This window comes from Eschscholzia californica, unplaced genomic scaffold, assembly GCF_041429995.1.
Source record: "Eschscholzia californica isolate CP2 unplaced genomic scaffold, dmEscCali1.0.p SCAF_1, whole genome shotgun sequence".
Lineage (NCBI taxonomy): Eukaryota > Viridiplantae > Streptophyta > Magnoliopsida > Ranunculales > Papaveraceae > Eschscholzia > Eschscholzia californica.
The window spans coordinates 53,129,456-53,147,452 of record NW_028238198.1 but is presented as its reverse complement, the minus strand read 5'-3'; the positions used below and the strand labels follow the sequence as shown (position 1 = coordinate 53,147,452).

The 17,997-nt window shown below is 42.1% G+C and overlaps 1 non-coding gene across 1 annotated transcript; it reads right to left on the bottom strand.

Moving 5' to 3' along the window:
* Positions 1-7,648: 7,648 nt before the first annotated feature.
* TRNAD-GUC (transfer RNA aspartic acid (anticodon GUC)) lies at positions 7,649-7,720 on the bottom strand. Its single transcript has one exon. It is a non-coding gene; the product is annotated as a tRNA-Asp (tRNA).
* Positions 7,721-17,997: the final 10,277 nt, after the last annotated feature.

Below are 17,997 nucleotides of genomic sequence, written 5' to 3'. Positions count from 1 at the left end.
TAAGCAAATTGGAGAGATTCCTCAAAACACGAGTACTCACTCAGTTTATGGAAGGAATGTCGAACTTTAGTACCGTTAAACGCCAGCCGTAAAAAGTGGTTATAAAGGTGGATTATTGGGGGAGACAGGATAGACATGAAATTGAGTGGGAGTACAAGAATGGAATATATTTTCCTTAGTAAAATCAGGACAAAGTATCTCCGGGCCACTTGATGAGAAACAACTGAGAAATGCATCGCCGTGCTCAAATGGATTAAGAGTTAATCATTTGGATTGGAAGTTGTTCTCGGGATCAAGAGAGTCTGATGAATATGACATATCAGATGAGATACGAAAAAACATGGGAATCGAGCATTGCACTTGTTCTAAGTACAAGTGGGAGACTGAAGGATATATTGCCTCAGTCAGAAGGAATGGTATCCTTCCGAAGGAGTGTCCGTCGGCCAAGGTTGCAATGCGTACAATTTGGCGAATAGGATCTTAATGACCTTACTCGGAAGATCATTAGTCCGGTCCAATTAGGGGTCGTAATGCTTAGTTAGAAGCCAACTACGATCGTCGGGTAACTTCGGTAATCCGCGGCTAACATAGACCGGATCCTACAAGGGTTGCACATAAGAGTAATGATTTGAACAGAGAGAATTGACTAGAAAGAGAATGGCAAATAAGTGGATTGAATCCATTATTGGTAAGTCCATATTAGTTCGGAGAAAAGAGATATAAACATGTCCGGGCCCGAAAGGGAGGCCCGAAGCGGCTTTAGGTGGGCCAGCCATGTGATGGCCGACCAAGGCAAGGGGCCGACCATTACATAGACGGTTAGGCCCATATTGGGCCGGCCAAGGAAGCCCATAATGGGCTATGTTGGCCGACCACTCAAGGGAACCCTAAAAGAGGGTAATTTTGGAAGTTACCTTATAATTAGGTTTTAGGAATCCTAGTTTGGGTCTAATACCTTTTCTAGGGATTTCTATATATACCTAATTAGACAACCTAAAGAGGAGGTCTCGAGTGTTAGACAATTCTCAAAAGGAGAAACTGTCAACTGAAAGAGTTTCAGAATATACATTTCAGAGAGAGAGAGAAAAAAGGAGTTTTCTCAAGTATCTAGTCAAGAAGAAGGAGTTCTTCATCTCAACCTTCAAGAAGGTCCTAGCTAACTGAAAGGAGGGAGTTCAAGTTATATACTCGATGTCTCAAGTAGAGGAGCTACTCTTGGAGCTCTTATCTTCCGAATACTGGTCGGGATTTAGTTCGTGGGAAAGCGATTAAGAGGTAATCTTCTTTCCATTCTAGTTCATTGATATGTTCATGTATAGATCCTGGAAACTAGTGTTAAACATAGAGATGTTTGAGATTCCGCTAACAACACTAGACAATTAGGTGTATGAGATACCCCTAGAACCCTTCACGTGATTGAAGAAGGGAAGATCATGATAAAGAAGGTGTCTAGGGCAGATAATCCAGCGGATATGTTGATTAAGGCAGTTACAACTTTCAAGTTTAAGCGTTGCTTAGACTTGATTGGGATTTCTAGATGTTGAGCCCTTTGGAGGGTTGGAGCGACAATGACACAGAGGTGTTGAGTTGTGATGGTGGCGGATTTAAGTCAAGAGGAGCATATTCAAGTCAAAGTGGAGATTTGTTGAAAGTGTCTTTAATATGGGTTAATATCGAACCTGGTTTACGACCCACCAACCCGCTTACAAGGCAAAGGTAATTATCTGCGGAATTTTGGACCCGTTAGCTGAGCTGATTACTGAGAGAGGGCTGGTATGTGAAGCAAGGCTCTGAGGCAGAGCTGATCTCCGAGACAGAGCTGAAATGCGGAGCTATGCTTATGTCGGTTATTAGTGTTAGCGTATTTATGTGTGATGATGCACAAATTTTCCAGACGTTGACTAACGTCAGAGAGTCAAGAACGAACCTGAAGTCCAACGGGCCAACCCGGCTTAAGGTAAACAAAATGACTAACCCCCTACACCCGGTTGTACTTCAAGAGTTCCAGATGTGAACATGTTGCCTGGTGAGAAGAGTCTCCTGGCGTGCATCCTGATTACTTCTTTTCTATCCTTCGACGCTGCATTCTTTCTGACTATTTCAGTTTTGCGGAGGCTTTCTTCTAGTTGTTTCATCTCCTCTTTTCCTTGTACGCGGTCAACCTTGAGTTGTTCTATTTCAGCTATGAGTTCGGCCACATTGGGAATCAGGTTTTGGGATCCCCGGGGGGGTGTATTCCTCTGAAGACATGTCTGCCTGAAGAGCTTAAAAAAATAATTAGTTTCGAGAAGGTACTTGATGATGTACAAAATGTCCAGACGTTGACTAACGTCTGATGAGTCAAGATCGGACCTGAAGTCCATTGGATCGACCTAGCTTAAGGTAGCAGGACAGTTGAGTCGTTGATAGCCCACCCCATATTCCATAACTAGGAGGTCGGCCAGAGGAAACCAGCCCTGCAAAACGCCCTTGGCATGAACAGATCAGCCCTGGGGTCCTCAAAGGAGTAAGGGGGGCTTACACAGGTTCGACCAGTGTCTTACGTCCAGAACTAGGGAGGCTGGAGCGCCAAGCAACCTACCGACTTAATCCCGAAACTTCCAAAGAGATCTCAGTCGGCTACATATTTAGAAGTGTTTAAGCCAGTTTGGACTCCACGTATCTAAAGGAGGAAATTTCTCCTTTATAGTTTATCACTTCGCCAAGATATCTACGAAGAATCCTTAAACTTAGAACTTCCACTTACCAAGATCCGAGCTGGACTCTAAGAGAAACCCAACTAAATTTTTCCGACATTAACCTGGTCTATCCGAGGGCCCAAATGGAGTTTTTCCTAGAATTGATTTTAGAAATCATTAAGGAAGAAATGTAACGTGCCATTGTTCCAATGTTTGCAACAGTCTTTGCCTAGAAACTTTCCAGCTTACTGCTCTTCCAAGTCAAGATTGTCATCTTATTCTGGAAGTTTGCAAGATATAACTTTTCAACCTTTTATTTCCTATTGAGAATTTAGCATAAGTTCTTCTCAAGAACTTTGTGCGATCCAGATCAGCTTATCTGGATTTGATTGGTGACGACCATAGATACTCCTAGTATTTTGGGACGTCGAGGCGAATGCTAATCATGTCCAACGTGACAAATTTTGTGCCTTAAGCATAACCATGTTTCTCATGCGTGTTTGCTCATCAGAATCCTTTGGATGTTGAAGCTTGCTAAATTGTCTGCCATGAGACTTGGGTTGAAAAACTTTATCTGAATCTTTCACATTAGACTTTTCAAGACCTTTTCTTGAACGAGTCATATCATCTTCTCGATCTATCTCCATAGATCTTTGATACCCAAAAGCATTTCACCTTAGTGTGTGGTCCTTTTATTCAGTCAGTTTCAAACTGTTTTCAACATCAGAATGTTGTTCTCAATCTCTAGTATGTCGTCTACACACTAGACCAAAGAAAACTTGGTCACTCCTACTAACCTTCTTGAACTTCCTGAATTCAAGATTTATCTTCATTCTCAGAGAAACCAACTCTTGATTACTTTGCAGAATCGAAGATTCCAACTCCTATCCGCCCGCTTGCATCCTTCGATCGATTTTTAAAGCTTGCAATTATCACCAGCATTTAGAAGTGTTAACTTCCTCCAAGATGTGTCACGTAAACATTCTATTTGCTAGTGTTTAATCATTATGGTCTCAAGCGCCGCGATTTGAGAGATGGTCTTTTCATAGTCTATACCATGAATTTGGTCACCTTGTTTCTTAGTCTTGATCTGAGAAACACCAACGTTTCCATCCTTGTCTAATTTGCACTTTGAAAAACCTATTTTTACTTAACAAGAACTATTCCTTTAAGGAAATAGACCAAGTTCCAAACTTGATTTGAGACATGGATTTCGTTCTGATCTTATGGCTCCAAGCCATATATTAGAGTGATTCCGTCATAGCTTTTGTGTAGATTGTTCATTTTCTTCTTCAACAGGTTTTTAATCCTCTGAGACAGGTCTATGAGTCTTCAAGGCCTATAAGGGGTTTGAACAACTTTGAGACGCTCTCAACTTCTTGAGGGCTCTCCTACGAATCTAATTCAAATATTGAGATTTGTACAACACTGTCAGTTTGTTGCTCAGATCGAATTTCTTCGATATATTAAATTTCTCCCACGTGTCTTCTTGGAATAACTCTTATTTCAAGTGAGACACCATCGTGAGCAACAACTATCTTGTTCTCTGATTGTTTGTGGAAGAATCCCCAACATTTTTTTATCGCATAAAGAAATATTTTGTCTGATATGACAACTTGGTTCTCGGTAACCATTTACGGTAGTTTCATATCTCTAGACCTTGAGAAAATACCTCTTTGGAACCATTCCAACCCCATACTCTTATGGTGTCTTTTCGTCTATCGACAGAATGTGGTTAGGTAGGATAACCGACGATGTTTGAGAATATATCTCCGAAAGTGTTTGGACGATTGGCCTATACCCATCATTAATCGACTCATGTATAACATGTTTGATCACTCCCATTTGACTCATGACCCATACGATGTGTTTGCTGGAGAAAGGTGAAAAACTATTTTTCAACTTCTTTGATGGTTATCAAATTCTTGACTCAAATATTCATCATCTCGATCTAATTGAATGACTTATATTTTGTCAAGTGGATTCTGGTTAACTCTAGTTAGTGTGTTAATAGTTTTACATACATCCGTATGTATGAAGACTATTAGTTCACTAGTCATATCTTCCTTTCGAAAAGGTGACTTTGTCAAATGGTCCTTTTGAACAAAAATTCACATGTGTCATATGATTCTAAATCATTGGACTTGAAGTCCATACCACTGGATCGTCATCATGTGTCTTATGTCAATTTGACGCAATGACATAGCTAGAGTTGACCGGCTTGAATCCTTTGATTATAGCCTATTGTATCATTGTTAACGCTTTAGGTCTCCTGGAGCCGACTTTGTTAATTTAGCACTAACTTAAAACATTATATGTTTCTAGAAGAACATAGTAACACTTATTAAGTTCTAAGCTAGATCAGTGTCTAAAAGAAGACTTTAATCCAATTCAGCATTCTTTGAAATCACTTGCTTCTGGTCCCTCTTGGATCTTTTTCTCCTTTTAGTCAAGTATGTAATTTCCTTGGGCTCACACTGAGACGCACATCAGGTCTTAAATACCTGATGAAGGAAGTCTACTAACCTGCTAGATTAACTTTGTTAACAAAGATGCATGAACCAGAATTCGCAATTCCGTTTATTTTGTCTTCCAGGTACTTAGGGTAGTTTCCTTTAATGGCCTAGTCATTGCTTTAGGAACATTTATACCAACCCTTTGTCCCTATGAATCATAAGAAGCCTTCTTATATTCTTTTGGTTGCTGAATCTTAAGAACTTGCTTCTTAGATTGAACGTTCCTCAATCTTCTTTTCAGTTGTCCTTACTAATTGAGGTAGCAACGAATTTTAGGAATGGGATATTCTCGGACTTTTTCTTTGTTTCGAATTCGAGAGCGTTTCTCGGATTCTAATCCAATCAAGGAAATAAGTTTCGTTTTATTTCTTCTGATGGAATGAACGAGGAAAACTATTTTCTAGCAGTCATATATCCTGGGTGAGTAATGATGGGTCATGAAAATGTCCCATCTGAGTCGTTTAATTTAGTCGAGTTAGTTCGTTTCGAGTCTTTATTATAATAAAATGGTTGATTTTCTTGATTAGGTGTCTTTTGCAGAGTTAGGTGTGAAAAACGGTTAAAAACGAGGAAAAGATGCATGAAGGGTATTTTGGTCATTTGAAGTCAAGGACATTCTGGTAATTTGGCCAAGATCAGCGCGTGGTTGAAAAGTAGAGGTCGAGACGAGTCCGTAGGAGAAAACGAAAGTCAAATCGGAGTCCGGACGAAGGAATAAATCAAGGTCAAAGTTGAGCCAAAGAATGTTGACTGGTGGGACACCTTCGGGCATGGTTCTGGCACGCGGTATACAGGAAGACACGTAAGCGCGCTGTGGAGGCTGGTGTATCCAATTCCCGTGTTTGCGTTGTGCAGCGAAATGGATCCTATACGCATGATAGAGTGTAGCGCGTCGCAACTTGCCTCCGTAATCCCGCTCCCACGTTCTAATCTTGACTGTTTGCTTCCGCGCTTACGAGATCGTGCGGCTGCTGACCGTCCCGTCATTAAGCTGTTTACATGTTACCCGAAGCTGTGTATTAGGATAGTCCCAGACGCGTGTCCATCTCTCGTCCCTCCAGATCCGCGCGCTTCAAGATCCGACGGTTTCTGAGTCGTCCCACTTTGTTATGCTACGTCCGTTCACACCCTAACGACTAGATTCTCCACCTCCTTCTCCAGCCGACAAGTGTCCCTCTCAATCTTGATTTCAAACCCTAGCCGCCTGGGTTTATCCTTTAAACCCTCCCAAATTCCAAAAGCGACCCTCTCTTTTTCACTTTTTACCAATTTAACCCAACAAAAAACCCTAACCCTATATAATAACTCTTGATCCTCCATTGAAACTTAGACTTGAAAGCCCTCTCAACCTCCTCTTACCTATCCCCTCTTACCTATTTCTTTCTCCAACCTATTTTCTCTACCAAATCAATCTTTTCCATCCTTTTTTCATCTTTCTCTACTACTACTACTTCCTCTCTACCACACTATTATTCTTCCATTAATAGTCATCTCCTTCTTTCTTCCATATTCTTCTGTCATCTTTATCCCCTTTCATCTCTTCTTTCTACATCTAATGTCTAATTTCTTCCTTCTCTTTCTTTTTTCTTATTTGAGTGCAATAAAATAGCTAGTACTTGGATTTCTTGGAGTAAAATTCTTGAGCACAATTGGAGCAAATCTTGGATAAAATGGAGATACATGGGAATATGGAATTTGAACATTCTTGGTGATTTCTTTCCATTAATTTCTTAGTATTTTCATTTATTTTGCAATGTCAATGAATGTTACTCTAGATTCCATGTATAGTTAACTTAGCAATCTAAGGTTATAAATGAAACCTATTTTGGATCTTTGTAATACTTGTTTTGATTAATTAAATCCTTTGATGTGCTTTAATGTCTATTGATTGTTTATCTATATGGATTAGATTTTCTTTCCATTACTCATGCCTCATAATTAGATATTTAATACTTTCGTTAAGTTGTTAGATGGAGTATGCTTTTTAGATGATGAATAATAGTTAAGCAATCCGAATCTCTATAAGGTAGACAATTAGAATTAGTAATTACAAAATTGTTTTATCTAGAACATCATCCGGAATCCAAATAGTTCATTATATTGGATCCCGAGTAAATACAAAAGAGATTTAAGTAATTAATTGCTTGTTTTATAAAGTGAAATTGTGCGGTGGATTTTATAATCTTAGATATCCTCTCACCTCTCTTTTAGATAGTTTATTTAATTTTATTTGTTTTCTTATTTCTTACAAATCAATCATCAATTCTATGAAGTGGGGTGTGTGTGTTTTAGTCTAAGTAGCTATTGACATCTTGATTATTGGGTTAAACTCGCCTTCAATATCCGAAGTTGCCTACCTATCCCTTGGGACGATTCATGAATTTACTAACATACTATAACTTGACCCCGTATACTTGCGGGAATAGACCTATTTTAGGCCTATCAAGTTTTTGGCGCCGCTGCCGGGGATCGAACCCGGGTCACCCGCGTGACAGGCGGGAATACTTACCACTATACTACAACGACAAGTTAGTTCTAAGTTTCATATAATTCTTATATGTTTTATAAGTTTTATTTTGTTCCAATTCCTATTTTATTATATGTTTCATATAATACTACAATATGTTTTATATGTTTTATTAGATGGGACATATAATAATTCTTATATGTTTTACTTCTAAGGCGTGGTTTGTTCCAAGTTTGGGGATGGCGCGAGCTTGGCAGCAACTTGGAACCTCTTTATACATGAGCCTTGGTAGTATCATCTTTTATCTCCTTCGGTTATGGTAATATCTCCACTCTTCTCTTTAGATTGATGTGTCTCTTTATCTTTTGGTGAGTGTATGCTTATAATATTGAGGACAATGTTAGTTTTAAGTTTGGGGATGCGGGATATGACCATAACCAATGCATGACCATGGGTTTCAAAGACAAAAGGGTTCAAATTAGCCAAAATTTGAAAATTTTGAACATTTTGAGTTGATTTGCATGTGATTCTAGTGATAATTTTAAGAATTTTGATGCATATGTGTCGAGTTGATGAGTTTTGTGATTGCTAATGGCCTTTCCATGAAAGTCGAGTCCTTTAGTGTTTGTGTTGTGCCATGTGAGTGACATCTTAGTGAAGAAGAAACATTTCTAAGAGACCTAAAGTAGTCATTAGTGGAGACTTAACCCATGTGAGAGCTCAAAGCCTAAATTGTCATTCGAGTGTACTCTTCCGCGCTAACTCCGAGTAGAATGAAGAGCTACTCAACCTCATAACTTATAAAAGAGCTCATTTGATCTCGTGTGCTCAATTTCCTTATCCACTAGGAGTGACATTAGGATAGCGAATTAACCTTGCCCTTGTAGTCCATGAAACCCAATGAGAATGCCAACTAGAGGAAAGCGGATACTCTATCACCATCCATCATCTTATATCCCGAGAATGAAGACATGAGATAAAAGAATGAAGAATGTCAAAAGCAAGTATGAAATGAAAAGTTGATTGCAAGAATAGAGTTGTGTGTGTTGTATTTTGTTTTGGTTATTTGTATTTGTGTTATGAAAAGAAAAGAAAAAAAAAAACAAAGAAGAAGAAATGAAAAAAAAGTGATATAAAAAAAAAAAAGAAAAAAAAAGTGAAAAAAGTGATTTTTGTGTATGTTTGAGCATGTGTTAGCTCTTTGGTGTGAGTGATGTGATTGTAAATATGTGTTGGTGTTTTTGTTCATGAATAAGTATTTGAATCAAGAAACAAATGTTGAGATGCTTAAGAGGTTCTACCATCAAGTAACTCTTTACTGGTCATACTCCTATGACTATTGGTTGATGAATAACACGTTTATGTGTTCAATTCATCCTTTGCCTCGAAGTCTAAAACTCTTTTGCTTACTCGTTGAGAATGACCATTTAGGCATGTAGACCTCTTCATAAATCTACCCGTATTGTCCTAAGGTTAAAGATGACACCCTGCAGAGGCAGACCCACCATCGATGAACAAGGGCTCAACAGATGTCTTAATCTGGGTAGGCTTTACTCGAAATTATTTTGGGGACTTTTACGTATTTTATCAAGTATGCGCTATTGTGAACTCTAACATAACCATTCATGACTTAACACGTAGAGTATATGTAAGTTTGCGTAAGGAATTAATTAGTTCCTAGTATACCTCCTAAAAAATCTATACTTTTAGGTTACTTCTTGTTCGCCTATGGTTTGTTTGGATTTCTATCCTTGAACCTCCATTGACTACTCCCACTTAAACCATAATCCCATCGTTCGGTTTATCAATGGTTTCTATGACCCTATACTCTAAGTATTATTCGGGCACATACTTGTGCTTAGAAACAAGAATAGATAACTTATCTGAAGGCAATACTGTTCTACGCATTCACATATACATACAGAAATATGACATTCATAAGATAAAATATGTATCCTAAATTCGTTTCCCTTGTTCAATCACGTGCTTGATAAAGTGATACCTGACGTCAATGTGTTTAGTTCTTTCGTGATTTATTTGATTTTTAGGCAAATGAATAGCACTTTGGTTGTCGCACTAGACCTCTGTCACCTCCTGCTTCAGGCCCAAATTTCGAACTAAACCACTCAACTATATTGCCTCATTCACTGCCTATGTTGCTGCCATGTACTCTACTTCGGTTGTAGACAGCGCTACCACCTACTGCAGCACTACTCTCCAACTAATGGCACTCCCGCAGAATGTGAATGTGTAGCCCGTCAGCGACCTCTGTCGTAAACCAAACCAAGCTCCGCAGTTCCTCCTAGACACCGCAATATCCATTCACAGCCTGCCAATGACCTCTCCCAGGTCTTCCCATGTATCTGCAAGCTATCAGCATGTCATCCACATACAGAAGTAGATACACAAAAGAAGCATCCGATAGTTTCTTGTAGTACACACAACTATCATACCTGCTTCGGTCATAGCCGTTTTTAACCATAAACGTGTCAAAACGCTTATACCACTGCCTAGGAGACTGTTTCAGTCCATACAAAGACTTCTTCAGAAAACATGCTTGGTATTCTTTCCCGAGAATTTCAAACCCCTCTTGCTGACGCATATAGATTTGTTTTTCCATCTCTCCATGTAAGAACGCAGTCTTAACATCAAGCTGCTCCAGTTCCATATCATACAAAACAACCATAGCATGTATCACTCTAATAGAGCTATGTTTAACAACAGGAGAAAATACCTATCCCTTCTCGCTGTGTAAACCCCTTAGCTAGTAACCGTGCTTTGTAACGTGCATCTTCCACCCTTGGGATTCCTTCTTTCTTCTTGAAAACCCATTGCTACCAACAATCTTCTGACCCTTAGGTTGTTCGGCTAATTCCCAGGCCTGGTTCTTCCGAAGAGACTCAATCTCCTCATTAATGGCAAGAGACCACTGCCTAGATTCATCACTCCTTATAGCTTCTTCGTAGGTGCATGGCTCACTAAGTGCAAATGCAACCATATCTGCCATCCCATACCTTTCCGGTGCCCGGATGTCTCTCCTTCCCCTATTCCTCGCAAAACTGTAATGAACCAGCTCTGGTTCATCTTCCTCAGCTTGCTCATTTATCTGAGGCCGAACCTCTCCCGAAGTGTCTATCTCAAACTCCACCTGCTCCCTATGATCGTCCTGCTCCACCTGTTTACCAACACCCTCTCGAGCATCTACAGGCGTTACCTTCTGAGTTACCATGGCTAACTCATCAAAAGTAACATCTCTACTTATGAGAAACTTCTTCGATTTTCCATCTGGATTCCACAACCGATAACCCTTAACTTCAGGCTCATACCCAAGAAATACACATTTCTTAGCCCTCAGATCAAGTTTATCTTCTTTAACATGTGCATAAGCCGGAAAACCAAAGATCCTCAAGTTCTCATAATTACCAGGATAACCAGACCATACCTCATTAGGAGTTTTACAGTCAATAAATCAACAGGGCGAAATATTTACCAGATACGTTGTCGTGTTCACTACTTTAGCCAAGAACACCTCCGGCAGCCCTGTATTTGAAAGCATACAACAAGCTTTTTCCAATAAAGTTCTGTTCATACGTTCCGCCACCCCATTCTGTTGTGGGGTCTTTCTAACCGTATGGTGTTGCTGATGTCGAAAATTGGCTCCCGGTTAAATAAGCATGAAAAAAAGAGTTGATGCATGACAACCTCCGTTATGATAGAATATTCTGTTTAGAGAGAGGAGATTCCTCTGTACAACTATGCTTCTTTGCTCCTTGTTTCCTGCTTCAGCTCTTGACTTCTTGTCCAGCTCCTGATTCCTTGCTCCAACTCCAGATGCCTTGCTCATGTTCGTCTGTTCTCGAGGGGGGAAAACCTGCAAAGGGTTCGAAAACCGCTTCGACGCTCAAGACAGTCAGGGTGCTTTTTGCAGTAAAAGAATGAATATTGATTGATCCTTTTGGGGGGCGAGTTATGAGAACTCTGTTTTGGGGGGGTGATCCTTCTGGTGTGAAGGGATCTTATTTTTAGGAGAGATGGTGTGTTTGTTCTCTAGACGATGTGGGGGGCCTTTTATAGGCGAAGGTAAGCCGACTGTTATTAGTGGCGGTGGTGAGGCGGTGGCCGTCAAACCGTAATAGAAGTTACCTCTTTTGTGTATCTAGGGTTTCTCTTCGAGTCTATCCTGGATCTTTGATAAGTGAAAGTTCCGAAGTTCAAGGATACTTCGTCGATATCTTGCCGGAGTGATAGACTCTAAAGGAGAAGTTTCCTCCTTTAGATACTGCTGAGTCCAACCGGGCTTAAACACTTCAAGATGCGTAACCGACTGAGATCTTTTTGGAGAGGTCGGGATTAAGTTCTTAGGGCTGATATCTTCCCAGTTCTGGGCGTAAGATATGGGTTGAACCTGTGGAGACCCCCCTTGTTCCTTTAGAGATCCTAGGGATGATCTATCCATGTCAAGGGCGTTTTGTGCAAAGCTGGTTTCTTCTGGCCAACCTCTCGGTTGTGAGAATGTGTGGTGGACCATGGGCTTTAGCTGTCCGGCTACCTTAAGTCGAGCTGTTCCGAGAGACTTCTAGTCTGATCTTTGACTCTTCAGACGTTAGTCAACGTCCGGACATTTTATGCATCATCATGCGTCCCGCCACTCCTTAGTTGAAATAGATAGACTAAGGAGTAGAAGTAATTAGTGTGTTTTACTTTGAAGGCCAGAAGTCGAAAGTACTACCTGTCCCAGAGCTGTACCGTTGAGCTCTTTGGGCCTTACCTTGACCATGGCCGTTTGGTGGAGTTCTGTCTTACTGTCAGTACTCTAGAGCAAATTGATGTTCATGAATTGGAGATTTTCTTTGACTAGGTGTTAGCTCTGCTAGAGCTGATCCGACTGTGTTCTGACACGTGGCTTATGATTCTAGGGCACGTTTCGCCTTCTGCGCAAGCAATTGATTCTTTTCCATGCGTGATTTTATGATGTCATAGATTTGATTTTCTGATCCCGTGCTTCTGGCGCTGATCTTTTGGATCTTTTCACACGGCAACCTGCTCTGCCATTTGTGGGTGCGTGGAACGTCGTGACTGGTGAACGAGGCACACCTCCTTGAAATCTTCAGAAGCCTCTTTAGTAACCGCGGTTCTTGAGCTGTTCGCACTTCCTAGTTATCATTCCGTTGAGTGTTTTCGAGGCGAGTCTGGTCTGTCGCCTTTAATGCTTCTTATCTATTTCCGAGAGGTCTCTTGGTTATCCTCTTACTATAAAGCCTGCTTTTGCCTCCTAATTCTTCATTACCGAAAAGTTTTAAAAACATCTCGGCTGTTCTTTCCTTCTGTTGTTGCTTCGTCATTTCTTCTTGTTTACTTCCCAAAGGTTCGGGATGAGGCCCCTGTTTGAGTTCATGCCAAGAGTTTGCTTTGATGAATGTTTCTTCATAATGACCGTGATAAAGGATGAGTTTCTTCATAATGGGCGTGATAATTTCACGCGCTGTTATGTTTGAGCTCAAAGGAGGGTGAGGCTTGTCAGTACTGCCTTCCGCCTGGGTGCTAAGGGCAGGGTGATGATGATGCCCAGAGGGCTTCTTCGTCCTTAACTGCATCTCTGAATGGGAGTTCCTGTCAGCCTTTCCGCTTTTCTTCTCTCAAACTCCATGACGACTCTTTTTGCAGTCTCTCATGTTTTTTGATATGTTTTCCTTTCCCTCAACAATTGGGGCTTTTTGTAATTTCTTCTGTAATAGACCCAAATGCCATTGGTGGTTTTGGGTGTCATTTTCTGTAATTTCTTCTGTAATAGCCTCTTCTTATGAATTAATAAAGAATTACCTTTTCTTCATTACTTTTGTGCTTTCCTTTATTTCCCATGTTTGGGTCTGCTAGTTTCCCAAGACTGCTTGCCGCGACTCTTCGTTGATCTCGCCCTATCATCATGGCCCTTTTTGCCTTACAAATGGACGTTTAAGGCAAGAATAATTTTTTCAAATCTCACCATGTCTCTTTTAATGGTTAGTGGAACTCTTTCTGGTAGTGATGTTAGGGTTGCCTTCCACATGGTTCTGAATCGTGATGACTTTTCCATTGAGCACTTCTGCATGGAAGTGGCTGGCGAGGGTTTTGTTGACGTCCTTCGTCCGCGTGATCTTATGGGTGACAATCACCTTTCTACCCTCAGTTCCTCCATGCCACTTTATCCTCTAGTTTATTCTCTGACTGGTACTACCTGTACTTCTGAACCTGCTCTTTTTTCTGCTGTGAGTTTCTGGTTCGTCGCCGTGGAGGTGGTCGCCTTTTGGTCGTCATGATCAGGGCTTCGGTGGATATTGGCGGTCCTCCGTCCTCTTCTTCTGGCAAATAAGAGCTTGCCACCAAACTGTATTTTCCTGTTTTCTTAAATATGTAATTAAAAAGTTAATGTAATTAGCCCTATACTCTTTAATGCAATTTTTCTTAGGCTTACTACGCATGCTCCGAATGATCGCTCCTGCAAAAGAAATAATTTCAGACCTAGTTTAACATGCCCTAAGCTTACTATTTCCTTCTGCAAAATAGAAACCGAATTAGCCCTGCGTAAAAAGTTTTGAATAGTGTTAGAGTTTTTTGCTCTGCCCCTGTTTGTTTATACCAGAGCTGTCTTCGCATAACTAGTTTCGCCAGGACTCGTCCTTAGACCTCTGGTCGTGGCTTTCGCTACCAAAGCAGGTTTCATCAGCTTGAGCTTGGCAAGTTTCACTAGGACTTCTCCTTAAACCTCTGGTCGTTGCTTTCGCTACCGGAGCTAGTTTCGTTGGCTTGAGCAGAACTAGTTTTGCCAAGATTTCTCCTTAGGCCTCTGGTCGTGGCTCTCGCTACGGGAGCTGGTTTCACTGGCTTGAGCTTGGCTAGTTTAACTAGGACTTCTCCTTAAAATTCTGGTTGTTGCTTTCGCTACCAGAGTTGGTTTCGCCAGCTTGAGCTTGGCTAGTTTAACTAGGACTTCTCCTTAAACCTCTGGTCGTGGCTTTCGCTACCAGAGCTGGTTTCGCCAGCTTTAGCTTGGCTAGTTTAACTAGGACTTCTCCTTAGGGCCCTCGGTCGTTGCCATAGCTATCGAGGCTGTCCTGTCCCTGTTCGTAACTTTCGCTAGCAAGGCTGTTTTCGTCGGCTTGAGCTCGACTTGTTTTCACCGGGACTCCTCCCGTGCCCCCAGTCGTGGCCTTAGCTACCAGAGTTGTCTTCCTCATTTTAAGCATGAATAGTTTCGCAAGGACTTCTCCTTATACCCCCGGTCACCTTCATCGGGGCGGTAGTTTTATCTAGGACTTCTCCTTCGGGATCCACAGGGACCACGTTTTACTCGAGTAAAGGGTTGAGTTTGGCTAGGTTCCTCCTTGTGAGGCCTCGGGTCACAGCCGTAGCTAACGGAGTTACCTCCTTTGCCGGCTTGAGCTGATAAGTGTAACTAGGACTTCTCCTTGGGACCTTGGTGAGGGGTCGGTTTTTACTCGAGCAAAGTTCAGTTTAACTAGGACTGCTCCTTAGGGCCCTCGGTTGTCGCTGTAGCTACGGAAGCTATCATGTCCCTGATCGTGGCTTTCGCTTAGCAGGGTTTTTTAAATTAGGGCCCTTGGTCGCTGCTCTCACCTACCAAGGCTGCCTTTAGGCCCCTGGTCGTGGCTTTCGCTGTCAGGGCTACCTGCTCGATTCAGAGCGAGATGAGTTTTAATTAGGACTCCTCCTATTATAGTGTCTTGTGCTAAAAAATATTTTTATTTTATAAGGTAAAATATGTAGCTAGTAATGCTACTTCTTTTGTCTAATGGCTTTATTCAAAAAAAAGGGAAAGATAGTAGGGGTAGTGATGACTTTAGTTTTTCAGCTCTGCATATCTGCCGTCGGGTCATCGTAGAACACTTTGTCTCCTCCAACTGTGACTGGATTCACTTCTTCTTGTTCGCAGCCCTGGGCAGAGACGAGATAGCATTCCCGGGCTATTTTCTGATCTCCCTTGACCGTTTCGATGAGATTCGTTCCCGGAATTGGGAACTTCATCATAAGGTGGTTCATGGAAACTATTGCTCCTGAATCCCTCAGGAAGTTTCTTCCTAATATGACGATTGCGAAGTTTAGCATTATCGCCTTTGCTGATTCTCCTCCGCCAATTAGTACTGGCATGGTCGTTATTCCGTCTGTTTCGACCTGATTGTCTCCGAATCCTGTCAAGCAAGATTTAAAATATTTGAGATGGCATTCGCTTACCCCGAGTGTTTGGAAGCACGCTCGGCTCATGACCTCCGTGGAGCTCCCTATATCGACTAGAATGCGTTTTATCCTATAATTCGCAACTACAACTGTTATTACCAGCGGATATGCATGTGGAGTTATTACCCCGATCAGATCGTCGTCTGTAAAGACAATGGGTGGAGTTTCCACGGCAGGCTTGATTAGAAAGACCGACTGGTTTTTTGCTTCGTTAGCGTATCTGCGCTGCTCGCCTTAGGTTGCTCCCCCGAGGGTAGGTCCTCCTGCTATGGTATTGATATTCCCTAATACTCCGGTGGACCCCTCTGAACCTTTGTTTGCTTTCTAGCAATGGGGCCATGCCCGTTGATTTCAGATCCCGATCCGATTGCTGCCCTGTTTACTAGCTTTTTGTTTTGGTATTTGTAGGGTCGTTGTTCTTTATGGATGTATTTATCCAGTTCTCCTTTTCTTACCACCTCCTCAATCAGATTCTTGAGGTGCCGATAGTCGTCGGTCTTGTGGCCGTAACCTCTGGGAAAGGCACACCACACAGTCATATCTTAGGAACCGAACTCTCCTCGGTCGTCATTGGGTTTGGGCAATTCAATCTTTCCTTTCGCTACTAGTACTTGCAAGATTTCCTCCCTCCCTTTCATTTGGGGGGTGTATGTTGCGAAGTCAGCCCTGGGCCTCCTGCCTCGCTCTCGTTCCCTCGGTAACCTGACTTCCTCCCCTTCTCTTTTTCGGTGGCGTTCACTTTCATAAGGAATATTGGCCACCTCCTTCATTCGTAAATAATTCTCCACTGTCCTGATAAACTGTTGCAACCTTTCTATCAGATCTGTGAGGCTGCCTGGCTTTCTCCCCGAGATATCTTTGATTACGTCGTCCTGTCTGAGACCTCTCTGTAAGGCGACAAAAGCGACGTTTGATTCCAGGTAGGGAACCTGTACCATAAGGTTGCGAAATCTCTGCCAGTAGCCTTCGAGAGTTTCGCTCTTTCCTTGTACCACATTGAACAACTCGTCGGTCCCTCTCTTGATGCTGGTGCTTCCTCGGAAAGCTTCGCAGAAAGCATGGGCGAGTTGGTCAAAGGACTTTATTGGTCCTGGGGCTAGCGCTTGGTACCATGCCTGAGCTGGCCCTTTTAGGATTCGAGTTGCCGAATGTGAGGATTTGCTGGAGAGATCCCCTCCTTTTAGCGCCAAATGCTGATGTCGAAAACTGGCTCCCCGTTAAATCATCATGAAAAACATAGTTGATGCATGACAGCCTCCATAATGATAGAATATTCTGTTTAGAGAGGGGAGATTCCTCTGTACAGCTCTGCTTCTCTACTCTGCTCCGCTTCTCTGCTCCGCTTCTTTGCTCATTGCTTCCTGCTTCAGCTCCTGATTTCTTGTCCAGCTCCTGATTCCTTGCTCCAGCTCTAGATGGCTTGCTCCCGTTCGTCTGTTCCCAAGGGGGGAAAACCTACAAAGGGTTCGAAAACCGCTCCAACGCTCAAGACAGTCAGGGTGCTCTTTGCAGTAAAAAGATGAATATTGATTGATCCTTTTGGGGGGCGAGTTATGAGAACTCTGTTTTGGGGGGTGATCCTTCTGGTGTGAAGGGATCTTATTTTTAGGAGAGATGGTGTGTTTATTCTCCAGAGATCGTGTCCTTTGAAGGACGATGTGGGGGGCCTTTTATAGGCGAAGGTAAGCCGACTGTCCTTAGTGGCGGTGGTGAGGCGGTGGTCGTCAAACCGTAATAGAAGTTACCTCTTTTGCGTATCTAGGGTTTCTCTTCGATTCTTCCCGGATCTTTGATAAGTGAAAGTTCCTATGTTCAAGGATACTTCGTAGATATCTTGCCGGAAGGATAGACTCTTAATGAGAAGTTTCCTCCTTTAGATACTGCTGAGTCCAACCGGGCTTAAACACTTCAAGATGCGTAACCAACTAAGATCTTTCTGGAGAGTCCGGGATTAAGTCATTAGGTTGCGCAACGCTTATATCTTCCCAGTTCTGGGGGTAAGATATGGGCCGAACCTGTGGAGACCTCTTTTATTCCTTTAGAGATCCTAGGGCTGATCTATCCATGTCAATGGCGTTTTGTGCAGAGCTAGTTTCTTCTGGCC